The sequence below is a fragment of the Schistocerca serialis genome, chromosome 5 (genome assembly GCF_023864345.2).
Source record: "Schistocerca serialis cubense isolate TAMUIC-IGC-003099 chromosome 5, iqSchSeri2.2, whole genome shotgun sequence".
Lineage (NCBI taxonomy): Eukaryota > Metazoa > Arthropoda > Insecta > Orthoptera > Acrididae > Schistocerca > Schistocerca serialis.
Genome location: NC_064642.1, coordinates 493,555,070 through 493,583,045, shown reverse-complemented (window position 1 = coordinate 493,583,045; position 27,976 = coordinate 493,555,070).

The following is a 27,976-nucleotide window of genomic DNA, read 5'->3' as shown; positions in this document are numbered from 1 at the left end:
CTGTCAGGAAAATTATTGGACAAAAACTCACAGATGAAGGATACAGGCTTCACTCCAGAGACACTACAGAGAAGTTGTCCAAACTTGCAGCAAACATCAGAAAAAGGTGACTAAAATTTTATGGCCACATCAGCAGACTCCCACAGACCAGACTCACCAACAGAATACTCAGATACATTCAGAGGCTCAAAACCACTACACCTTGGATGGCACAAGTCAAAATTGGTCTGGAAAAATCACGGGTAGATTCAGAGGACATCACAGACAAAAGTGTCTATAAACATAAAATACACAAGTGGGAAGTAATGTCAGAGAAGACAGCACCTAAAGCTCAGAGACCAAAGTGGACCGAAGAAAGGAAAAGAACCTTTAGTGAATGAATGAAAGAGTACTAAGAGGAAGAACAAGTAGTCATAAATTCTCCACGTGGTCTGATAAAGGCCTGTAATGTGTGTAATAACAATAGTAATAATAATAATGATAATAACAGATAAAACAACACCACATAACAAACCTGACATCATAATCACCAATAAAAAGAAGAAATTAACACAACTAATCGAAATATCCATACCCAATACAACAAATATACAAAAGAAAACAGGAGAAAAAATTGAGAAATACATCCAACTGGCTGAGGAAGTCAAGGACATGTGGCATCAGGATAAAGTTGACATTATACCAATTATACTATCAACTACAGGAGTCAAACCACACAATATCCACCAGTACATCAATGCAATACAGCTACATCCAAACTTATATATACAACTACAGAAATCCGTAATTATTGATACATGTTCAATTACCCTAAAGTTCCTAAATGCCATTTAACATATACCGAACAGTTAAAAGGAAGTCACGCTTGATCAAGGTCCGCGTCACTTTCCATTTTTGACCAGACATAACATCTGAGAAAAGAAAGAAATGATGATAGTAGTAGTAGTAGTAGTAGTAGTAGTAGGGTACAGCTTCTCTCAACCTGAAATTGCTTTGAACACTGCAATGCCCTACTAGGCATGGTACTATTTCAGGAGGTATAATCTTACCTTCCACCAACTTTTGAGGTGGATGATCCAGCCATTACAGGAGAACATTAGTTTCATGGGGACTCTGAATCCCAGTGTAACTTGGCACTTTTCACACACACACAAATAGTTTTACTGGTAATACAGTGACAAGAAATGGGTCTCAATGGAAACTTTTGGAAAAGTTCTGATGATTTGCTCCACATTATGCATACTTCCTACCAAGAATTTCTCAATTTATCCACCAATTTCCATTTCTGCATGAAGTATGGGAAGAGTGACTACTTAAATGCTTGTATGTATGCTGCAATTGGTCAAATCTCATTTTCATGGCCCTTATGGAAGCAGTACTGTGAGGATTGGAGTACATTCCATGATTCATTGCTTAAACCTGGTCCTTGAAACTTTGTAAGTAGATTTTCAAAGGATAGTTTGTGTCTATCTGTAACCATTTGTCAGTTCAGATTTTCAGCATTTCCATGATACTCTCCCGGGAGTCAAACAAACTTGTGACTATTTGTGCTGCTCTTCCTTGAATGCAGTCAGTATTCCTTGTTAGTCCTATTTGGTAGGGGTTCCATACACTTTTGCAATATTCTAGGATAGGTTGCATGAGTGTTTCATAAGTAATACCCTTTGTAGATCTGTTGCATTTCTCTGTTATTCTACCAATGAATACCTGCTTTACCTACAGTTGAGCTTGTCTGATTGTTGCACTCCATACCTCTAAAAATTATTACACCAAGGTATTTGAATGAATTGATTGGTTCCAGTTGTGACTCATTGATACTGTAGTAATAATGTTTTGTTTTGTGTAGAGCACAATTTCTGGGCATTTAAAGTGAGTTGGTAATCTCTGCAATAGTTTCAAATTTTATCGAGATGTGACTGAATATTTGTGCAGCCTTCTCAGATAGTATATCATTATAGATAACAAAAACATCTGTGAAATGTCTGAGGTTGCTATTAATATTGTCTGCAAGCAAAGGTTCCAACACATTGTTCTGGAGCACACCTGAAGTTATTTCTAAATCTGTCTGTGACTCTCCATCCAAGATAACATGCTGTGTCCTCCTTATCAAAACATTTTCAGTTCAGTTCCAAATTTTGCTTGATAGCATACAATCATATTTTCTTTAATAAGTGTATGTGTGGAACTGAGTCAAATGCTTTTGAGAAGTCAAGAAATACCACACCTACTTGACTGCCTTGATTCATGGCTTTCAGGATGTAATGCAAAGAAAGTGAAAGCTGAGTTTCACATGGTTAATGTTTTCAGACTCCACACTGGTTGTCACAGAGGAAGTTGGAAGTTGCTTTTGATCATTACTGACTGACTCATTATTTTCTAGAAATACTTACATTAGAAAATGCCTCATAAAAATGTTGGAAATGACAGGGACTGGACTGACAAAGCTCTAGTTACATTGAATGCTTCTGTAAATAACTCATGCAAGTAAACTTTTATTGGAAACATTCAGATATATATAATGCTGAGTATGGTGTGGCTATGTGAAGGGTAAAGCACTAGCCACATTTACATGTAATAGACCAGTTTCATCAAGTAATTACTGAAGCTCTACCTTTACACTTTGACAGAACACTTTATGCAGGGCTTCTAATATTGTTCGAAGAGTGACATATGAAATATTACTTATTACTCTGCCCTAATCACAACATTAATACTAATCTTGAGCATTCTTTAACAAACTACATTGCAACTATAGTACATTAGTGGGAGGAGGAGATTAGTGTTTAACGTCCCGTCGACAACGAGGTCATTAGAGACGGAGCGCAAGCTCGGGTGAGGGAAGGATGGGGAAGGAAATCGGCCGTGCCCTTTCAAAGGAACCATCCCGGCATTTGCCTGAAGCGATTTAGGGAAATCACGGAACACCTAAATCAGGATGGCCGGAGACGGGATTGAACCGTCGTCCTCCCGAATGCGAGTCCAGTGTGAGTACATTAGTAAATATTTGTAGAGTAGCGTATTACAATAAAAAAATTTGTGAAACGCTTATCTTCTTTAGGGTTTTCATTCCTGGGATTTTGTTGCACAAATGTGTATGCAAATAAAGATATTTGTGTTTCATTATTGTTCTGCCATTTATTACAAAAATAATTAGGTTAAACACTAAATGAACCATACTGAGTCAAAAACTCGGGCATTTTATAGCTAATTACTGAGGCAACTGATTGAACTAAGAGTGAACAGAGACTAAGACATGTGGTTGCAGCTGCCATTATATTTATAATCTTCTAACAGTCACTTCATATTGTCCTTTGTTAGTGTTCTATTTCACAATTAAGTTTACTGTCCATAAAAAATTTTTCAGCAAATAATGTATACCACTTGAGTCTATAATTTTTGTTAAATTCAGTAACAAACATTTTTTATTAGTATTCATTTCTTTCACACAAATAATTATTTATCCTGTTTTGGTATGTTTTAGCGTTTGATTAATGTTTGTTAACTATCTTCACATACATAACAGTCATCAGTCACATAGAATAATTCCAACTTTGCTTTTAAAAACGGTAACAAAAAGAGTCTCAAATGGTTTCAGCGGTGCAAAACTGGATTGTGAACTTCACCTTTATCTTACTACAGTTGACTTACCGGTACTTGAATCGTTTAGCCAATCCTTTTCTCTGTATACTCATCTGCATCGATCTTCACAACTTCTTCTCTGGTGTGTGTGTGTGTGTGGGGGGGGGGGGGGGGGTCTGCACCATTGACCATTAGATACTATCATACTATTATAATGTGGTGGGTTTAATGACCACCAGAAGTTCAAAAACAGGTCTTGCTTCTAGCACGTCTAACACCAAGATTAAGTAAGAATTTCTAGACAAATCATGTTTCAATTGTCTATAACAATTACAATTATCTGACCACCAAGGAATAATACGTAATTACTTCTTGCACCCTCCATACAGATTATATGGTGCGAGTGGCAAACACTTGTCAGCGTCACTCATCTGGCGCAGCTCCTGTCCTCCCAGGACCAACGTCCGCTCTGCACACACAGACCTGTGTTGCACAGTAAATAGGCTCTCTCTCATGCTTATCTTTAAAACATCACGTGTTTGAGGTGACAGAAGGTCAAGTGGTTCCATAAATTATGTGGAAATTCTTGAATCACTACATATCCCCCTCCTTAGATAGAACACGTGATATTTTATACATAATTACCATGTACATTAATATCACGTAGTATAACACTTCATTTTTCAACAATACATCTTTCTCTATTAATAATCATAAATACTCTTGTTCTTATTGCTTGTTCATTCCTTTTTCCACTCTACCACAATTATAAAACAAGAACCTTTCAATCCATGTTGGAGTCAGCTCTTTCAATATCTAAAAATCAAGAGGATCAAAATTTTTGTTTTCTGCTCTTTTTCCAATCATAAATTCCAGATGTCATGGACCCTTGAATATTTCTTCCTTTATTCTATTTCTCTGTACTACCTCTTTAGTACATAATGGCGTCTGTAGTCTGGAGGAACTCTGGGCAAAATAAATGTGTTCCTATTGACACTCAGAAAATATAATAATGCTAGTGAAATACAGAATTCAAACTTACCAGAATAGTTCCTACAAAATGTGTGACTTCTGGCATGATACTGTCCTTCTCCCCTCGGATCAGCATCTATACCTTACACGTGGGTTGATCCTATTGGTGCCCTTCCTCCTTCTGTTTCAGTAGGTACACCCCTTTAAATTATTATTCTCCTATGGCACAGGTCAATCCCCTTCTTGGTGCCCCTGTCTGCACAATATAGGTCAACCTTTCTTAGGTCTGCCTATCTGCCCTTTATATCCAATAACTGCTGGGTGTGCCCTCCTTATCCTTTATGAGTAGGCCTTTAGGTTCATTCCCCAAGTATACATCTTTATGTACACTTTAATTAAATATCCTCTGGTAAAAATACAAAATCTATTTCACACTTCACACTCACTTTTCAATACTTCATTTAGTACCCTAAAGTCGTCCTCCACTTTTCAACTTTTATACTCTTAGTATATACTCTACCTCTATACACTATTCATACAAAATGTGTCTAATTGTGTTATAAGACTCTCACTATTCTACAAGTCATCAGAATATTTGTCAGACTGACCTTCCTTAACAATTATCACAAACCCTTCCTCTCTGGCTTATGCTCTCCTTAATTACTCATGCTTCCTATTTAGGTATACTCTATGTAAAATTAGCATAGTTCTTCTATACTTATGCATATAGGCAATATGGAATGATCATTGTTTTTTACACTCACACACACACACACAAATGTGTGCTCACAATGTACACATACCTCTTCCCCACAATACTTGACAGTTCTTACATCATTTCAGTCTGTCCTTTCATTGTATACGTCTTCGTGTTTCGTTGTGTGTATGCGTAAGTGTGTCTGTGTATCCTGATTCTTCAGCCTACTTGTATGAAATAAGTTGAAGGTTATTGGAAACCATGGAAAATGAGAAGGACTTCTGCGACAGAAGTAGTTGAATATGGAAAGAGGGAAAGAAAGGTAGGTACTTAAATGAGAAGTAAGAAAGAAAAAAGTAGAATTGGTTGCTAAGATTGAAGAAGAGAAAGAACATAGTTCCAAAGACAGGAAACCCTTCCCACCTCCTTGCCCAGGATCCTTACCTTGCCAGTACTTGAGTGAGAAGCCGGAGGAGGTATGGTGTTAATCGTCACCTAAAGAATGGACATTCTCACCTTCACCCTTGAGGTCCCCAAAGAAAAACCTTAGCAACCCCTACGGAATGACAAATGGTGAAGAATCAGTCACACTTGTTTGTGAGGGTCATATGGAACGTGTGATGTGTGTTTAGTGTTAGTCATGATTTATCTGCTGGTGTAAATCATGCTATTACTTACACTACCCACCCGTTTCAAAATTGATACAAATCCTTCCATTTACATCACATTTTATAAAAGGTAAAAAACATTCTGCATTAAGTATAAAATTACGTATCATATTATCACAATTATGAAATTATTCAAACAATATAATATCTTCTATTAATCTAATATCCTTTGCAGTTTATTAAGACCTCTGCACCCAGGTTTGCATAGACAAACTGGATAAGAGATTACTTTCAAAGAATAGCTTAGGCAAAAATAAGACCTAACTCTATGGGGATGGCAGGAGAGACTGGCTGGCTAGGCAAAAATAAGACCTAACTATATGTGGAGACAGCGTCGACTGCTGTGGACATTACAATCGAGACCACCGCTGACTAGAGCAGAGTGTGAATATGACTTAAATACTTAGCAGGTACAATACTCTAACAACTGAGGACAGCTTCTTCCAAATACTTAGCGGACACACTCCTCCAACTGAGGATGACTTAATCACATACCAGGAGCAGTTTTTGGTGACATTACCACAATTCCACACTGATATGTCTCTCTAATGATGGATAATAGGATAGTATAAGGAGTAGGGGGATAGTGTGAGAAGTAGGGGAGAGTTCAGTGCAGGAAAATTTTATTGCAGAAAAAACACCGAAAACAACTAAGGATCCGACGATCGTCACTCTTCCCATTAACACAGAATGTTAATGTCCCTGGGAGACAGATGTGACTCCACCCGGATCCCATGGCTCTGACATTAACCTCACTTGATTACTTACAGACCAATACTTCTCATTAAATTTTGTGTGAAAGCCTCCCCACAACACAACAATTACCACTTTGCTAGGAAACACAACATTAAGTAAAGTTATTTTATTTTCTACTCTGTCATGGACAAGTTTGAATTCTACATACAAGTCATTTATGACATTGGTATTATCATTAAGTTTGGAAAAAGCAACAGTCAAAATGTTTCCGGAGATTATCCTCATGGCAACTTTTCGATCAATTATTTCCTCTACCTGTTCCTCCAGATTACTTATATTTATTAAGCCTGTGGAGACTAGTTTCTCCTTAAAGTTGCATTCCATGTTATCTACTTAGGTACTAACACACGCAATTTGCGATTGAACTATAGGTATTAATTTATCCTATTTTTCCAGACTCTCTTTTAAGGTGTGCAACCGCTGCTTTACAGCATCGAATGTAACATTACATATGCTTTGAAATGATTGTAACTTTTTGCCAAGTTCAGTTTCCACATTATTATCTTCAATATAAAATTCTAGTTTTTTGGCTAAGTTCTGAAATTGGTTACTCTGTGTCTGACTAAAGTTTGCAAGGATAGTCAGGGAATTACTTAATTCATTCTTTAAATCTAATTGCAAACTCTCCACTTTATCATTTAAGACATTGAACTTAGCATTTAAAACCTGACCCTGTGCTTCTAGTTTTTCACTTAAAGTAGCACTTAGTTCCTTTCTTATAGCAGCTGAAACTGCCTTCTGTTCATCTTATCTATCATTTAACTGTGTATTTACTAAATCTAACTTAGGACTTAGTTCTTGTCTTAAAGTAACTGAATTTGCACTCTGTGCATCTAATTTTTCTCTTAAAGTTGCAATTTGAGCATTTGCAGCTGCACTTTGGTTATCTAATGTAGCATTTAGTTGAGTATTCACTGATTCTAATTTAAGACTTAGTGCTTTAATTAAATTTGCTACCACAATCCCGTCTGGCATTTCTTTTCTCACTGTCATGGCCATGGTTGGTTCTGGTGTTTCCCCAGTTTTTTTAGTATTATCCATATTCCTCTTACTTTTAGGTCTAGTGATCATTAAAAAAAATTCACCTCCGAGTATAATAACTATACTAACAGTCTACTATTGAACAGTGTCCTTAACTTCACACTCAAATAATTATTGCCTTTCACTCACCCGGCGTAGAGTTTTAGGCTGCATCGGTGAGCCAGTGTGGAATCAGCACCGGAGAACTGCGCAGGTGCCGGCAGCATCGAAGATTGGTTTCAGCATCAGTGCCAGTGAATGGATTTGTAGTCAGCACCGGTGAGCAGCAGCTGGCGCTGTTGGCGTCAGTTGCTGGTTACGGGTTCCACATCCCTGCGATGTGTGTGAGGGCTGCTTACTCCTCACACTGGATCTTCGTCAGATAGATCTCATTGTAACTTTTCTTAGTCTAAACTGTTGAGATTTTCCGTACGTCTTCTCTGGTATGGTATTTATTAATTTTCACTCCTTTTTACCTTTTATGCAAAATCCAACTCTGCAAAACAATTTCCAAGTCTTGTTACTAATGGTTGCTATGGCAACTCTCAATATCTTCTTATCTTGATTTCATTTCAAGAGTCCTCTTTCTTCAAGTCCTGTCATGGTCACCACATTCTAACAGTTTTAGTAACAAAAGAAGTGGTGCAAAACTGGATTGTGAACTTCTCACTTCTCTTACTACAGTTGACTTACTTGAAACGTTTAGCTAATCCTCTTCTCTGGATACTCAGCTGAGTCGATCTCCACAACTTCTTCTCTGAAGAAATAATGCTGCTGCTCTCTCTCTCTCTCTCTCTCTCTCTCTCTCTCTCTCTCTCTCTCTCTTGAAATAACTCGGTACCCTCATAATACTTTCAGTTCAGTTCAGGTATATTTTCATGTCCACAAGTTTCGCATAAGGATACAAACTTTTGCAAGTCAACTGCACCATTAACCATTAGACACTATCAAATATAATTACAATGTGATAGGTTTAATAACCACCAGAAATTCCAAAACAGGTCTTGCTTCTAGCAAGTCTCACACCAAGATTAAGTGCGAGTCTCTAGAAAAATCATGTTTCAATTGTCTATAACAATTACAGTTATTTGACTACCAAGGAATAATATGTAGTTACTCCTTGCAACCTCCATACAGGTTCTATGGCGTGAGTGGCAAACACTTGTTGACGTTGCTCGTCTGACACTGCTCCTGTCCTCCCAGGACCAATGTCCATCCTGCACACACAGACATGTGTTGCACAGTAAATAGGTTCTCTCTCAGGCTTATCTTTAAAACATCGCATGTTCAAGGTGGCTAAGGTCAAGTGGTTCCAGAATTTATGTGGAAATTCTCGAATCATTACAAGTCTTCACTTGACACAAAATGATGACATAACCATAATCTCCATATTATTATTTTTTAAAATTGTTGTTGTTGTTATTATTAATAGTCATAAATCACACATTGTAATGGAACTACTCAACACACTTCTTTTTCATTATTTTATTCGTGGCTGTAATTTTTAGCAACTGTAATATTATTTTTTCAGGATGAATTTCAGTTATCAGTTGCAAATAAATTTTATTATGCTTTACCAGTCACAAATTAATTTGTCATTTTCAGAAGCTTAGTATAGCAGACAGTCAATATCTTCTTCATAGAAGGATAATGCCATGGTATGTTCAGAACTTTACATATTGTATGTGATTATCTTAACCATTGTTTGACAGTTTACAACAACTGAATCACATGTACCTCTCTATTGTGCTAGCACCAAGGAACATATATAAAAGCACTTCTTTCTTTGTGAAGTATAGAAGCAGCTAATGCACTACAGTTTTAAGTTATGAACATTTAAATTCAGCATTGTACACACACTTATAGCTTTCCATAATTATTCAGAAAGTTAAAACTGATAGATAAAAGTTTTTGTTTCTGAAATATTATCTGACTATATGTCTTTGGTTAAGAAATATGTCTTTGTAGGTAAACTTTGTACACCTTTGTAATTGCCAACAGGTAGTTGGAGTCTGTCTGTTCTGCAGCAATGGAGTAAGTCTGTGAGCTGTGATTGTTCTGTGGGGCTACTCAGAAGCTCAACATTTGTTTGTTCGGTACACATCCTTAAATATGAAGTGATGAGCACCACCAGTCTTCTATCATTCTAACCTCTGGGCACACTTCAGCAACAGTAATGCAGTGCAGTGGTGGAACGTTGTGTGCCATAAGAACCAGGAATCTCGGCTTAATCACCTGGGTTGTAAGGATGATAGAAACCTCTCAAATAAATAAATACAATAAAATAAAAAAAGACCCTCAGTCTTAAGGTATACTGCAAGCTGATGACATGTATGACTGTTGAGGTGGAACAATCGTTAGCAGGCAACCTCTGAGGACCTGTTGCACCTTAGTTGTATAAGGTTTACTCAGACAAGCAGAACTCTGTCTGAGTGGACCCATCACTGTTCTTGCTCCTGTACATGCCAAAGCAAAGTGAGTAAGGACATCGCGATCCAGGCAGCTATGACAGAAGAGACTAGCAACATTTTTGCAGTGAAGATTGAGAAGGCACCACAAAAGCAGAGTGTCTCTCAACACCCCTTCTCCCATCATCCTTGAAAGGAAAGGGTCACAATGTTCCGGTCAAAAGCTGTCCCAGGCACCATCAGACGTCATTATAGCATGTTTGAATGATGGGGACATCATGGATTTCAGTGCCTCACCACCTGATCTTGGCTGCCCCTCCAATCCCCCTTGCTCTACAAGTTGCTCACCATCTTAGTGCAAGGACACGGGTAAATAAAAATCACAACATTGAAATGGCTTCCATACTTCAGTGGAATATGAATGGATACAGGACTCATCAACAGGAATTGAGACTCTTCATACAGGGGACTCATTTCAAACAATTGGCACACCTGTATTTGGGGGCTACCATCTCTGCAGAAAAGATGGTCTTATTGGTGACAAGGCAAAAGGTGGGGCAGCAGTGTTTGTCAAGGGCACATTCCACTCCTCACCTATGCTCTTAACACAACACTACAAGCAGTTGCTGTTCAGATGGTGCTCTGTGCTGCCCACCTTCTTGATTTAATACCATGCCCGATTCCGCTTTTATGGGATTTTAACACATGCTGTGCACTATGGGGTTCTAACACCACTTGCTCCAGGAGACAGATACTCGAGTATCTAAGATGAACTACAGACATAATATTGTTGAACAAGGGCAAGCTATGCATTTTAGTACTGCTAAAGGTTTGTCTATGGCCACAGAGCTCTCCTTCTGCTTGTGTCCCCTTGCAGATACAACTCAATGGGGAGTAGACAATGATCTTCATGGTAGTGACCACTACCCCATCTGGATCCATCTGACCATTGGAGCTGATTCCGAAAGGAAGTCACTGAGATGGCTGTTCAGAAAGGCTAACCAGATCCTTTAAAGGCAGTTAGCTGTTTTCGGGCACTGTGATGGCATCCAGGCCTGGTGGCTCACATTACAGCTGTGTTCATACATCTGTTCCAAAGTCAATGGGGACACCTAGGGGGCAGCCTGTCCCTTGGTGGAATGATAAGTGTCATCCTTCAATCAGGGACAGGACACCAACAATGTGAAGATACAGTCAGTGCCCTACAGATGAAAATCTTGCAACCTTTTGAATTATTTGGCAAAGACAAGGAGAATAATTCACAAGAGTAAGCAGAGGTCTTGGCAATGGTTCCTGAATACCATTAATAGGTCCATGTCTGCAAGCAAAGTATGAGAAGCCATCGGCAGGATCTTAAGGTGGAACTCACAACCACCAATAGCAGCTGTACAAGAGCTAGGGTGTCTCCTAACATCGCCAAGAGCCATTGCTCAGACAGTGGCTCAATTGTATAAGATCACTACAGCTGATTCTAGCCAGGATCTAGCTTTCCGTTATTATCGAGGGACACAGGAGAGGATTGGTTGTGATTTCCATTCCAACAACATTGAGGAATACAACCTGCCTCTCTCCACAGTGGTAATGCCAGATCCCGTCAGATGGGCTAGCACTTGGATGGGTGACAATCCAGTCTGCCGAGCACTGTTGGTAGGTGGGTTGCACTCAGCCCTTGTGAGGCAAACTGAGGAGCTACTTGGTTGAGAAGTAGTGGCTCCAGTCTTGGAAATTGACATATGGCCGGGAGAGCAGTGTGCTAACCACATGCCCCTCCATATTCACATCCAGTGACCTCTATTGGCTGACAATGACACGGCAGCTGGTCGATACCGTTGGGCCTCCATTGCCTGTTCGGGACGAGTTTCTGTGTGTGGGAATTGGAATCTCCTTTGTCAGTAGCTCATGATACTACTCCCATTCACAACCTGATAACATACAGTCTGTTCAAACAGTTGGACCCACAGTTAAAAGAGGTCCTCCTTCGGCCCTTTAATGAAATTTCAATGACAGGAGACTTTCCCAACTTGTGGAAAAAATCTATTTTAATCTTGATTTTAAAACTAGGAAAGGATTGGACTAACCCAGATAATTATCATAGCTACGATCTGACAAGCTGCATAGGTACAACAATTGAGCATATGGTCAACTGACACCTACTGTGGGTTCTCAAAACCATGTCCCTACTAAGTCACTGCCAGTGTGGGTTCAGATAGTATCACTTTTACACTCGATAAATTGTCCCTGCTTGAAGAAGCAGTTCAACAAACTTTCCTCCCTAAGTAAACCTTATTAGTGTCTTCTTCATTTTGAAAAGATTTTTGATACTATCTGGAGGCATAATGTCTTGTTGCAGCTCTGTCAGTGGGGGTTCTGTGGATGACTATCCACTTTCATACAGTCCTTCCTCTGGGACAAATAGTTTTGATACGAGGTTGGGAATGGCTTGTCTGTCCATTTTCAGCAGGAGAATGTTGTCCTTCAAGGGAGTGTTTTAAGTGACATGTCATTTGCCATTGCAATACTGTTGAGTAATATGTCCACAGTATGGCACCCTGTGCTGTGCTCCTTGTTTGTGGACAACTTCTTCATCTTCAGTGTGCGTATCCTCCAACCTTGCAAAGGATACTTGGCTGTTGCATTTGATGATCAGGTGATTGGAGAAATGGTCTAACACCACAATTTTTAAAATTCTCTTTCGAGAAAATGGTTTGTGTTGATTTTAATTGCTCCAGCTCTAATTTTAATATGCCCATTTCAAAACTGGGGTTAGTGTTTTCACTTTCAAGGAAAAGGTAAGATAAATGAGACTAACTTTTCATGAGAGGCTAATGTGGCTGCCACACTTTAAAGAACTAAAACTGATATGTCTCAAGCCTTTAAACATCCATAAATTCATGTCATAGATCTTGGGGAGCAATAGGGCACATTTGCCCCAACTTTATAAGGCTTTTGTGCAACCCTCGGCTTGAATGCCAATGACAGGTTAATGGTTAATGGATCAGCAAGGCCTTCACACCTCAAAATGCTGTATGTGGTTTACCATGAGGGTATTATGCTGTCAACAGGGGCCTATTGCATGAGGCTAGTTGCTAGCCTGTGTGCAGAGACTGGTGAGCCTCTGCCATCTGTTCAACATCTTAGCCTCATGGCACACCAAGCATACAGTGTTTTGTTCATTCCAAAATTGATAGCATCCAGCATCCATCTCTGTTTTGTGGGGATCCCTCCCCATTGGAATGGCTGTTCTGCCTCCATCCACAAGCATTAAGGCCATTTAGGATACATGTGAGAGAGAGCATTGACTTACTGCAGGTGGGGGAGGATTAATGTCCAAAGCCAGGGGTGGCATAGGGGATCACACTGGCTACTTAAGAGGCTGAGGTTACTTTTGCAACTGTTTGCTTACAGGAAGTATTTTGGACCAGAATACATTTTTAAAATTAAATTTGATGAGATTTTACATTACCACTTAGTTTTTATTAGTTGACATGGATAGTTCTAAGCAGGGGTATTTTATTAGCTTCTGCATCATGTTCCCTGGCATTTTCTTCAAGTGAGGGCTCTCAGAGCTGCTTTCAGTTTATTACATGGAATTGTTTGCCATCTTGAGGGGACTGGAGCAGATGAGACAGCATCATGGCAAGAAATTTCTCATCTCCTCAAATTCTCACAGCATCCTTCACACTACTAGTCAGATGTACCCAGCAGATTTGATGGCACAAGAAGTGCAGGATGCCCCCCTTCTCTTGCAAAGGCAGGACAAGGAAATAATTTTCTGCTGAAGTCCAGTGCGCATAGGAATCCAGAAAAATTAACTTACTGATGTGTCTGCCTAGAAGGCTTGCTCCCTTCCACCTCCTGCTCACTATTCAGCCTCTCTGCAAGCTGTTACCTTATTTTTGACCAAGACAACCATGTATTAATGGGAGGCTCAGAGGAGGGAAGTGATGAATGAGAAGTTATGTTAACTTTCAGTGTGGTCATAGATTACCTCCTTCTGACCACAACAGCCAGAAGAAGTAGCCATTAAACAGCGAAGAGTAGGACAATGTTCATTGGTGCATGGCTTTCTGTTATGTTGGAGGAGACACCAGTGTCTTAAGATGTAAGATGTGGGACACAGCTGTCAATAAGACACATTTTAATTGAGTGTGTTTTATATGACAACCTGACAGTTGATCTGGGTCTGTCACACTACCTGCCCTCTATTTTAAATGGTACTGAGGTGATTGTGGTTCACATTGTAAGATTTTGTGTCTGGAATTCTTCCCAAAATAATGGATGTGAGATTTTAATGTTTCACAGAGTGGCTCGGTCACTGATTACTCATTCAGCCAGTCACCTGTACCCTTTTTAACCGTTTGTACAAGCATTTCATCCTTTATATTATCTAATTATTGAGGGCTTTTCTGATGCTCATCTTAGCAGAACTGCCTTTTCAATTCTTGTGTGAATGCATCTTAGTTTTGCAATTTATTATTATTTTTTAATAGATTTCACAATGCTCGTCTGTGTATCATTCATGCAATGGGCTTATGACATTGCTCTCTAGCATCCTCACCACAGGTCGTCATAATCATCATCATCCTCAGTAATAATAATAATAATAATAATCACCCTCAATAATAATAATAGTAATCCTCAATAATGATAATAATAATAATAATAATAATAAATCCCGTGGAGGCCCGGGAAAAGAATAGGCCTCCGGTATGTTCTGCCAGTCGTAAAAGGCGACGAAAAGAACAAACCACTAATAGGGCTAACCCCCCTTTTAGTGTGATTAGTTGGTTCAGGACAGAACTAATGAAGCCTCGGACAAGCGCAGTCATGGTCGGGGACGACGCTTGAACCCTATGCCCGCCCACAATGGTAACGACACTGCTAGCCAACTGGAAAATGATTTAAATCCAAATAGAGGTGTTTTGCAGGATGTGCTTCCTGCAACCACCCTAGAAGGAAAACAAAGACAGAGGATGAGATGGTCAGATGAAGTTAATCGACACCTCATGTTCTGTTATTATCAAGCAACAAACCTAGGAACCAACACAACTGGATACAGATCACAAGTATACACAACATTTATTACCAGATACCCAGAATTAAAATTTTTAACAGAACAACGACTAGCTGATCAGATCCGTGTAATAATAAAAAATAACAGGATACCCCAGTCAGAATTAGATAACATCAAACAAGTACAACAAATACTGGAACAAAATAATGTGCAATCAGAAGAAGAAGAAAATACAGTAATGGACTCAAACATCCCAGAGCAAACAAACAAAGAACAACACGCACCAATTAAACAATCAGAGGAAAACGAAATCTTAAGACAGCCACCAGAACAAGCACAAATAGAACACAAAGTGACACAGATATTAGATATAGAAGAAAAATTTCAGCTAACATATATAGAATACAAAGACACAAATACAGACATTAGACCATTCTTGCATAGACCACCAAATAACCCACAAGTCGAAACAACAATAAAAACTATCAACACAATCATACACAACAAAATAAATGGAAAACACAACTATGGAAGAGTTACAACTACTGGTATATATAGGAGCACTCACTACACTAAATATACACACTAGGCAGAGATCAGAACCAACCAACACACAGAAGAAACCCACAAAACCAGCATGGCAACACAGGCTACAGATCAAAATAGAAAAACTGAGAAAAGACATCAGACAGCTAACACAATTTATAAGAAATGAAATCTCGGAAAAAAAACGAAAAAGGTTAGGTAAAATCTCATAACAAGAAGCGACAGAGCAATTAGACGAAAAGAAGCAGAAATTACAAGCATTCGCCAAACGACTCAGAAGATACAAAAAAAGTGAAAATAGAAGGAAACAAAACCAAACATTCAACACAAACCAAAAGAAATTTTACCAGACAATAGATAACACACACATTGAAATAAACAATCCACCAAACATAACAGACATGGAACACTTCTGGAGCAACATATGGTCAAACCCGGTACAACATAACAGGCATGCACGGTGGATACAAGCAGAAACAGACACATACAAGATGATACCACAAATGCCTGAAGTGACAATTTTGCAACATGAAGTCACCCAAGCAATTAATTCTACTCACAATTGGAAAGCCCCTGGAAATGATAAAATAGCAAATTTCTGGTTAAAGAAGTTCACCTCAACACATTCACATCTAACTAAATTATTTAACAGTTACATTGCAGACCCATACACATTCCCTGATACACTTACACATGGAATAACTTATCTGAAACCTAAAGATCAAGCAGACACAGTGAACCCAGCTAAATATCGCCCCATAACATGCCTACCAACAATATACAAAATATTAACTTCAGTCATTAAACAGAAACTAGAGACACATACAACACAGAACAAAATTATAAATGAAGAACAAAAAGGCTGTTGCAAAGGAGCACGAGGATGTAAAGAGCAACTGATAATAGATGCAGAGGTGACATATCAAGCTAAAACTAAACAAAGGTCGCTACACTACGCATACATCGATTACCAAAAAGCTTTTGATAGTGTACCCCACTCATGGTTCTACAAATATTGGAAATATATAAAGTAGATCCTAAATTGATACAGTTCCTGAACATAGTAATGAAAAACTGGAAAACCACACTTAATATCCAAACAAATTCAAATAATATCACATCACAGCCAATACAGATTAAGCGTGGAATATACCAAGGAGATTCATTAAGTCCTTTCTGGTTCTGCCTTGCTCTGAACCCACTATCCAACATGCTAAATAATACAAATTATGGTTACAATATTACTGGAACATACCCACACAAAATCACACATTTGCTATACATGGATGATCTAAAACTACTGGCAGCAACAAATCAACAACTCAACCAATTACTAAAGATAACAGAAGTATTTAGCAATGATATAAATATGGCTTTTGGAACAGACAAATGTAAGAAAAATAGCATAGTCAAGGGAAAACACACTAAACAAGAAGATTACATATTGGATAACCACAGCGACTGCATAGAAGCGATGGAAAAAACAGATGCCTATAAATATCTAGGATACAGACAAAAAATAGGAATAGATGATAGAAATATTAAGGTAGAGCCAAAAGAAAAATATAGACAAAGACTAACAAAAATACTGAAAACAGAATTGACAGCAAGAAACAAGACAAAAGCTATAAATACCTATGCTATACCAATATTGACCTACTCATTTGGAGTAGTGAAATGGAGTAACACAGACCTAGAAGCACTCAATACACTTACACGATCACAATGCCACAAATATAGAATACATCACATACATTCAGCAACAGAAAGATTCACATTAAGCAGAAAGGAAGGAGGAAGGGGATTTATCGACATAAAAAACCTACATTATGGACAGGTAGACAATTTAAGAAAATTCTTTCTAGAACGAGCAGAAACTAGCAAAATACACAAAGCAATCACCCACATAAATACATCGGCTACACCATTACAATTTCATAACCACCTCTACAACCCTTTAGATCACATAACATCAACAGATACAAAGAAAGTAAATTGGAAAAAGAAAACACTACATGGCAAGCACCCGTATCATCTAACACAGCCACACATTGATCAAGACGCATCCAACACATGGCTAAGAAGAGGCAATATATACAGTGAGACAGAAGGATTCATGATTGCAATACAGGATCAAACAATAAACACCAGATATTACAGCAAGCATATTATTAAAGATCCCAATACCACAACAGATAAATGCAGACTTTGCAAACAACAAATAGAAACAGTAGATCACATCACAAGCGGATGTACAATACTAGCAAATACAGAATACCCCAGAAGACATGACAACGTCGCAAAAATAATACATCAACAGCTTGCCTTACAACATAAACTTTTAAAACAACACGTTCCTACATACGAGTATACACCACAAAATGTACTGGAGAATGATGAATACAAATTATACTGGAACAGAACCATTATAACAGATAAAACAACGCCACATAACAAACCTGACATCATACTCACCAATAAAAAGAAGAAATTAACACAACTAATTGAAATATCCATACCCAATACAGCAAATATACAGAAGAAAACAGGAGAAAAATTGAAAAATACATCCAACTGGCTGAGGAAGTCAAGGACATGTGGCATCAGGATAAAGTTGACATTATACCAATTATACTTTCAACTACAGGAGTCATACCACGCAATATCCACCAGTACATCAATGCAATACAGCTACATCCAAACTTATATATACAACTTCAGAAATCCGTAATTATTGATACATGTTCAATTACCCGAAAGTTCCTAAACGCAATGTAACATATACCGTACAGTTAAAAGGAAGTGACGCTTGATCAAGGTCCGCGTCACTTTCATTCCGAACCAGACCTAAGGTCTGAGAAAGGAAAGATAATAATAATAATAATAATAATAATAATAATAATAATAATAATCATCATCATCATCATCATCATAATCTATGGAGCTAGAATGTTTCATCTGCAAACTGAAAATATTGTAAAGGAACAGTGTGCATTTCCTTGTGTTAAAACATGTTCGATATTCATTAAAAAGTTAATGTGAAGAAAATAATCAGCATCATAACATTATGTTGATGTACATATCTCCAAATAACTTCACAATTATATCTTGCATGAAGAAGAATATACCATCTAGACAAACAGCCAAACAACAATTTTGATAAGTAGAGATAATCAACTTTGATTATTCTACCTGCACTTGCTCATACTAATGTGTATTGATTATGCAAACATATGGAAAGGCAGTAGTTTGTAAAGTTTGCTAATTTCTTTATTGCTAAGTTAGTACAGTTAAAGGAGCAAGGAACAGGTCAGAACATGAACTGACATTTTAAGTCAAGACCAAATAAAATGCTTAAATTATTAATCAAGGAATGGTTAATTGTCTATACAATTCAAAAGTTATTGTCAACATTGAAACAACAAGTTATACATACAAGATATTCAAGTGTATCAGGTTTCTCACTAATCGTCTAGATCAATACATACGTTAAATAAATCTGAAGCTGAAACTTCCTGGCAGATAAAAACTGTGTGCCAGACTCGGAACCTTTGCCTTTCGCGGGAAAGTGCTCTACAAACTGAACTACTCAAGCATGACTCACGCCCCATCCTCACAGCTTTACTTCCGCCAGTACCTTGCCTCCTACCTTCCAAACTTTACAGAAGCACTCCTGCGAACCTTGCAGAACTAGCACTCCTGAAAGAAAGGATATTGCGGAGACATGGCTTAGCCACAGCCTGGGGGATGTTTCCAGAATGAGATTTTCACTCTGCAGCGGAGTGTGCGCTGATATGAAACTTCCTGGCAGATTAAAACTGTGTGCCGGACCGAGACTTGAACTCGGAACCTTTGCCTCTCGCGGGCAAGTGAGTCATGCTTGGGTAGCTCAGTTTGTAGAGCACTTGCCCGCGAAACGCGAAGGTTCCGAGTTCGAGTCTCGGTCCGGCACACAGTTTTAATCTGCCAGTAAGGTTCATATCAGTGCACACTCCACTGCAGGGTGAAAATCTCATTCTGGAAACATCCCCCAGGCTGTGGCTAAGCTATGTCTCCGCAATATCCTTTCTTTCAGGAGTGCTAGTTCTGCAAGGTGTGCAGGAGAGCTTCTGTAAAGTTTGGAAGGTAGGCGGCGAGGTACTGGCGGAAGTGAAGCTGTAAGGATGGGGCATGAGTCGTGCTTGGGTAGCTCAGTTTGTAGAGCACTTGCCCGCGAAAGGTAAAGGTTCCGAATTCGAGTCTCAGTCCGGCACACAGTTTTAATCTGCCAGGAAGTTTCATATCAGTGCGCACTCCGCTGCAGAGTGAAAATCTCATTCTGGAAACATCCCCCAGGCTGTGGCTGAGCCATGTCTCCGCAATATCCTTTCTTTCAGGAGTGCTAGTTCTGCAAGGTTTGCAGGAGAGATTCTGTAAAGTTTGGAAGGTAGGAGGCGAGGTACTGGTGGAAATAAAGCTGTGAGGACAGGGCGTGAGTCGTGCTTGGGTAGTTCAGTCTGTAGAGCACTTGCTCGCGAAAGGTATAGGTCCCGAGTTCGAGTCTCGGCCCAGCACACAGTTTTAATCTGCCAGGAAGTTTCATATCAGCGCACACTCCACTGCAGAATGAAAATCTCATTCTAAATCTGAAGCTGTTTACATCTTCACACTGGCATGAAGGGTGTTCTCATTGATGTGTATGATGTTGCACTCAGTTGCATATATGGGGTTATGCATGCAGTTACCAGCTACCCAGCAACGACTATATGACCTTCTTTATCGATATTTTTCCACATAAGGCCTAAATCAAAATTGACTTTGCTGAGCACTCTGTGTGGCTTAAAAATTCTAGCTACTTGGTACTTACTATCCAGGCAGTTTTCTGATTTCCCCCCCCCCCCCCCCCGCCCCCATGACTACTCCCTAACAAACTGACATTACTGCCATTTTTATCCTCTGACTAATATTAGCCTCAGCTTGTACTTCTTTTCTTGTCTTGCCAGACATAATTAAAGTTATGCAGTATTTTATTTACCCATAAATGAATAGCTTATGATACTTATTTTAAGAGAGAAATATGTTAATTAGTTAGCTAAATATCAGGTTAGTAGCAGAGTCCGGTGAAAGCTATTTAATGAAGGTCATTTACTAACTAGCACTGTAATTTATATTGAAATTAAGATGAAATATTTGAAGATTTTTTATGACCTGTTAGTCTGATGGTACTTTTTTACAAAAAAATGAAAATAAAACTATTATTTTTTTATTTATCTCTGAATACATTTATTAATGATGCAGAATATTATCATTATACATTCTTCCACTGTTGGGAGGAATTAATTAATGGACATCCGAGTTCTTGTGATTTAATCTCTTTGCATGTATTGAATTTTCTGGCAAGAAAATGAATGTGATTTTTATATCAACATTTTCCGGTTAATAATTCATGATTTTAGATTCTTAATTAACAGCATTCACATTTTTCAGTATTTTTTAATTTAGTTACTTCTTGGTTGTAGCAGATCTCTGAATATAATAGAGGGGGAATCATTCCCATATCTATTGCATTTCCAGTGGTTAGTATGGCCTTTGGATGGTGCTTTATGGTGGGAACAGTAAGTCCTAGTGATGTTCAGGTTTCACTAACATACAATTCATGACCAGTTATCTGATAGTCATCTATTATCACTGGTTCTGTAGTTTCTTTAGCAATCCCAGATAGAGAGCACAGAGCTCTTGGCTAAACCAGCTATGTTCCCAAAATTATAGCAACCCTTGTTTAAAAAAATTACAACTTCAACGTGAGTTATTTGGCTAGGTGGTCACTGAGTATGACCCAAGCACTAGACTCTTATTTTACTAACAAAAACACTTCCAGTAATTTGAATGAGCAGGTGCTTAGTGCTAACATCTCTGCTGCAACAAAGGAACTCATAAATTCAGTCGTCTTGACCACACACTAGCCACAGCCTGAGCATACTATCAACAAAACAACACTGATCAATGGCCAAATTGTTTTTGTAAGAACAGAAATTACTTTCCGAAAGCTATCATCTCTTCATCTTTTTTTTTTAAAAAAAAAAAATAAAAAAAAAAAAAACACTATATATCCTGTAGTAGGAACATAGAAAACTAAAAACTGAGGAATGGGATACTGCCAATGGTCCATTACTTGACATCAGCCCACATTGTTTATGTTTGGGAAGTAACTTGGCGAATGTTCATTTATGATAGACATACCATGTAACCTGTACTGCAGACAAGGAATTGTGACATGAGAAGGTATAATGAATAGTAGTTATGGTATCGTCCAAAGATCGTGGTGTCACACCAAAGTTGGCAACGGGCATTGATACCACAGCCATTAGCAATGTCTTGCTGCAATGAGCAATGACGGGTGAGAGATGCTTCTGAAGACATGCCCTCTCTCTTAGCACCACGGCACCACCATAAAGAGTCTGATATAGAGCCAAACGTGGGACTCCCTCTGCCTCCGATGAAGCAGTCAACGTCATCTAGTTAGAGCAACAGTGCTACAACAGTCTTAGATGGAACTGTATTTTGTAATATTTGATCTTGTAAATCAAGAGAAAAGTTTGTAATTTTGTGCATCAAGTGATGCTTTACTTTTCAAAGACAGTTGTAAATATTTCACACACTGCTCAGGCAATGAACTGTATAAAGTTGAGTAAAACTTTTTATCGTTTTTGTAATAAAGTGAACTAATGTTTCACATGTTGTAGTTCTGATCAGTCAATCACCAGAGTAATCAAAGAACCCACAGTTATGACTCAACAATTGCAGTTTCATCAGATCATAACAATAGTAGCAATGAATAAAGCATGCGTGGAAGCCTGCATAAGTTACAGATGCCCAAAACAATTTAAGAATTTTGACAGTGAGGTGCAAGAGTTGTCAGCATTTGGGTGGACTTCCAGTATAGCCACTCTCCCAAGTTACGTAAAAGAAAGTTTTATCTGCAATAAGATATTTTCTGTGTGTACTGATGGTGGTTTCTCTAAAAACACTGAAGGTGACTTTGTGCCCCTCTCTTGCCCAATACCAGCTTGCAGTCCATCATTTTAAGACCTCATCTTTGACAACAAATTAAATCCCTATTTTTTTCTTTCCTTATCCATGCAGATGCAAATCTTGATGGCTACGATAAAATTGATTAACTGTTGGCAAAGTAAATTCATGCACATGCATGTGTTAACACTCAACTAATTCTCCTATCTACAAATTTTTGTTTTCAAAAGCAGCACATGACCTTCAGCACAGTCTGAGAACCGTACCTACTCTTGGTTCTTAAGCCATTCTTAGCTACATAACTAAATTTGCAGGTTGAATAACAGCTTATGCTCCTAAGAGTTATGGCATGCCAGAATGATTTTTCCCTCTACAGCAGACAGCGATTACAACTTGAACCTGGGGCCTTTGCCTTTCATGAGCAGTTATTCTACAGATGGAGCTCCTCGAAGTATGACTCATGACATGTCCTCACAGCTTTACTTCTGCACAAGTTGTGGTTGACAATAGCATACATACAAGTCGGAAGAGTTTTAAAGTCTGACGTATGCTGCAGAAAAATCTTTTGCAGTACCACTTGATAATGGCCAAAGGCTGAAATTGCAATAGTGAAGTGAAATAAATAATATTCTACAGTCAATGGTGAATATGAAGTTTTTCGAAAATTCTACATGACTGTGAATCCCAACCATGAGAAGTTAATCAATGCATGTATGCTTTGTAGTCTTAGTGATTAGAGGTTTCTTGCTTCCAAATGTTAAAAATGCAACAACAGTAGCCCATATGTATTCACATGTTATTAAAAGATACAACAAAAGATACATTTTAGCAGACATCACTATAGTAGAATCATCCTTCCACTCCAATGAAAATTTTGAAATTTTCCATTAAATACGAGAAAGTATAAAAAACGGATGTGAATGAAAATAAAGTAGAATACAAGACATAGACTAACAACACATTTAAATCAAGCAGTTCATAAGTGGATCCATAAACAGGAATATACAGGAGTCCACAGAATATCATGTGATAAAACCAGCCTCTATTCTATATGAAACAAAAACAAATACTAAATCATTTATTTCAGCCAATACTACATATGGTAGCAAAAATCAAGAAGAATACAAACAATATACTTACAATGCAATTCAAAGAGTGCAGTACAGATGAGATGCCATAATTAGGAACACAATGTGATGAAACCAGTGTCTGGGTCTTGTCATATGACTTTTAGGTTTTGCAAGTGCTGAAGTGCAATTATTTCCACTTAATAGTGGTCACATGGTTGAAACTGCAATACTGAGTTTTACAAATAAATAATTTTACAGTCAAAAGGTGACCACAATGTCATTTACAATTTTATGTGACTGTGAACCCCAGCTGTGAGAAGTTGATCTTAGCTTTTGATTGCGATTTCTCCAATATCTTACACTCCTGCGTCACAAAAATTTTACTAGGCTTGCATTTCACCACTAAGCCACAAGACCAACCTACAAAGTATAAATGAAAAATATATAGCACTAATACTCATATTTTGTATAGCAAGAATATAGATTTTTGAGCCATATTTTCCCATATTTGGAGTTCACTACCAAGCCACTAGGAGCACTACTATCATTCTCTGCTTCCACACTGTTACATGCATTGCGCCTATTTAGGTTAAGCCGATAGATATCTTGAAGAGAAAGGGAGAAAAGTGGAAAGAGAGAAAATTGAATGCAAATCCGTATTCAAACCAGAAGTATGAATAAGAAATGTGACCGTGACAGACAGCAAGATTAGGGCTGTTGTCTCTTGATGATCCTATTTAACTTTTATTTCAAGGAATAGTGAAAATCCCTTTGGATGGGAAAATAGGCATCAGGATAGGTGAACAGGAAATAGAATGCATAAGATTTGTAGATGACATGGTGATTCTTGCAAAAAATGAAGATACACTGACTGAAATGCTAAATGACCTAAATTATGCCTGTGTAGCATACGGCATAAAAACAAACAAAAAGGAAATGAAAGGCATGGTAATAGGCTTAAAGAAAAGAAGAGTGAAATATATGTTAGGATCTAAAACCATATAACAGGTGAGAGCATTAAAGTATTTGAGAAATTGGATTAAGCAAGACATGCATTGTGAGCAGAACATCAAAACCAAAAACATTTCAAAATCAGAAAAAACTCTTAGCTAGTGGTTTGAACATAGAATTAAGAAAGTGATTAGTCAAATACCTGGTATGGAGCAGAAAGATGGACGCTGAGAAAGCAGGGCAAGACAAAAACTGAAGTTGTGAAATGTGGATATGGGTGCAGAATGGAGACCAGCTAGACAGATAAAGTCAGAAATGAGGAGGTACTGAGAACAGCTGGAAAAGATTGGAGGATGTTGCTGACAGTGAAGAACAGGAAGCTAAACTGGATAGGACATAATTTTAGATGAGACTGCCTTTTACTAGGGCAACTAAATGTTTTATGATGGAGAAGAGAGGGAAGGGCAGAAGAAGGTACCAGATGCTGGATGACATCAGTAGACTGCAAGGAGGATACCAAAGAATGAAGAGGAAAGTAGGGAGAGAGAAGCTGTGAGGGCTATGACGTCTAAACCAGCCACAAAGCAGATAACCAAATGATGATTATTATGCTACAGTGGGAATCAGTGCTGGTTTACTATGACTCCATTTATCAGGTTATGGGCTGAGAAATCAGTGATTGACAAATTTATGTGATGTAAAAAGTACAACACTGGATGCAGTATTAAAAACATGCACGCGTTAGAAGGTTTGAAGTTATTTCTTCCAGATGCAAGTGAAAACATAATCTTAAATTCATGGAGAGCAATATTACAATCTCAAAGGCATCAAGAATAGGCTAGCCTGGAAATTTCAAGTGCATATAATTTTAAGTGCCATGGGAGCTTGGTATATAGTTACAGGTCAAACAATTAAACCAATGCATAATGATGAAATGAATATGACAGCAGTACAGGCATATGAAAAGAAACTTACAGCATGGAAAAGGACAGACACTGTAGCTCAGAATCATACCGGAACATCAACTGAGGGAGAGACACTACTACACATTATTAACTGAAATCTTGTCGCCAGTGTTGACCACACTACTTTCAGTTTATGAAGCACAAAAACAATGTAAGCATACATTTATCCCAACAGCGACGGTATAACTTAAAAAGGTTTGTTTCAAGTGACACGGCTACATATATTTCACAGTTCGAATGCCTGGTCCATTGCTTGAGGAATCAAGGTGAATGTATTTCAAACTCTATGGTGATCACGGAACTGTTAATGAGGTCAGCAATGAGCTATAACCATTTTCTGAGTGCTTGAGACGCAACAAATACTGATTGACAAACACTAGCAATTCAACCTTAAGATTTCTGATAGAAGGAAAACAACTAAATCTCCAGGAACATACAAAAGAGGAGGTATTTCTGGCAGGTAAACAACAAAGAAATGACCTCTTTAAGCATAGCCCCTGTTTTGAAACAAAAAATTCAAGAAAACCAGGTAAATGTTTAAAATGTAACATGGTCATTGGAGAAAGAACGTAGAAATGTTAGCTTCAAATGTATAAGGGAAAGTCAAATGAAAATGAAACAGATGAAAAAAGAATATGTAAACTATTTCTTATTTCAAAAGTAATCACCATAACTATTAATATATTTATCTCAATGTGAGGCAAGATAGCAAGTACCTCCATGAAAAATATTTGCAGTTGCCTACAGGAACATTATTGTATCCACACAAGCATCTCTTCATGCAAATCATATTGATGGACACAAACGTCTTTTTCCATGGCTCTAAAAATATGGAAAACAGACAGGGAGAGATCAGGGCTTTATGGAGGCTGTGTACGTGCTTCCCAGTTATCTTCTGCAGTGTACTTGAAACAACCTTGGCAATAAGTTGGTGGGCAATAAAAGTAGAATATCTAACTTTCTGTCAAGCATGGAGCCAATCAATTTTGCAAAATATAAAGCTACAAGAAATAATTACCACCTTGTATATGGACTGCTGAAGTTCCATCTGGTTGACTGAACACCTTAAGTATAATAAGCAAACAAAACACACAGGTATGATGTATTATTTTATATGAGAAAAATTCAATCTGGGCATCTTCAACCCAGAACATATCAGCTGTGCAGATTGGCAAGGAGATATCCCCATCCAGCCACTCAGTGGAAGCAACTTTGATAAACTTAGACAGCTACTTTCTGTTTTGGAAACTGAAGATCTTGTTAGAAACAAAAAGACAATGAAAGTATTAAGCATTTATTAATGGAAGTGGGAGTTCTATGTCAATCAGTTAAAAACATTGTGTTTTCTTTGTTTCTCTGATGTTCATAAACAGGATTATACTTCCACATTTATATTTAGAACGCTTTCCATTTGCTTATACTGTGCTGTCACCTGGGACTTGGGCAGTGAACTTGGTGGTACAAGAATGTTTTCTCCTTGAAATGTGTGCATGTTGTGTATCACCATTTGTACCTGTTTAGTAAATAAAACATTGTCATAATCCTTTATATAGTGGTTGTACTAAAATATGTAAATACAGTGAGAAATGAATGCTTGAACATAAATGCAGGTGCTAGCCAAGCCTGCAGGGTACACTATTGTATTTTAGCATGAATGGCACCTTACAATGTACTCAATTTGTTGCAACTATCAGTTGTGGTCAGTACAATGTTCCGCGTAGTTCTGGGAACATTATCTTAGAGCTAAATGACTTGTAAATGTGAACAAATTTTTTATGCTCATATGCTGAATGCTTCCATAACTAAGGTAGCTACAGTGTTTACTGTGTCAAGAGGCACTATATCAAGAAGGAAAGCAGAAAAACATGATCCATGAAGTCACAACACAGACGGAAATGTATAAGGGGCGTTCAAAAAGAAAAAAGCCAGTGTCAGGAATGCGCAAATTGGTGACAGGAAGGTGATACCATGGTGTGTGTAAATGAAGTGTGGTTCCGACCAGAGTGTTGCGGGCTTTCAAAATTAAAAATAGTGTGGCCCTCAACTACGTACCCTCAGACTCAGAGTTGAAATATTAAAATTTTTGGCTGGTTTTGTCATCTAGGGGCTGGGATACGTAGTTGCCGCATTGCAAGCCAAATACTACTGAGTCTACCGTGTACAATATGAATGTACACATGAATCAAATGGTCGAAGGTTCCTAACACTCCAATTGCGAATTTCGAATGTAACAAAGAAATTTATAAATGGAAGATTGCAATTAAATAAAATCTGCAGGTAGTATTTTTAATGATTTTAAATGATGAGTATGATAGCAGAAGT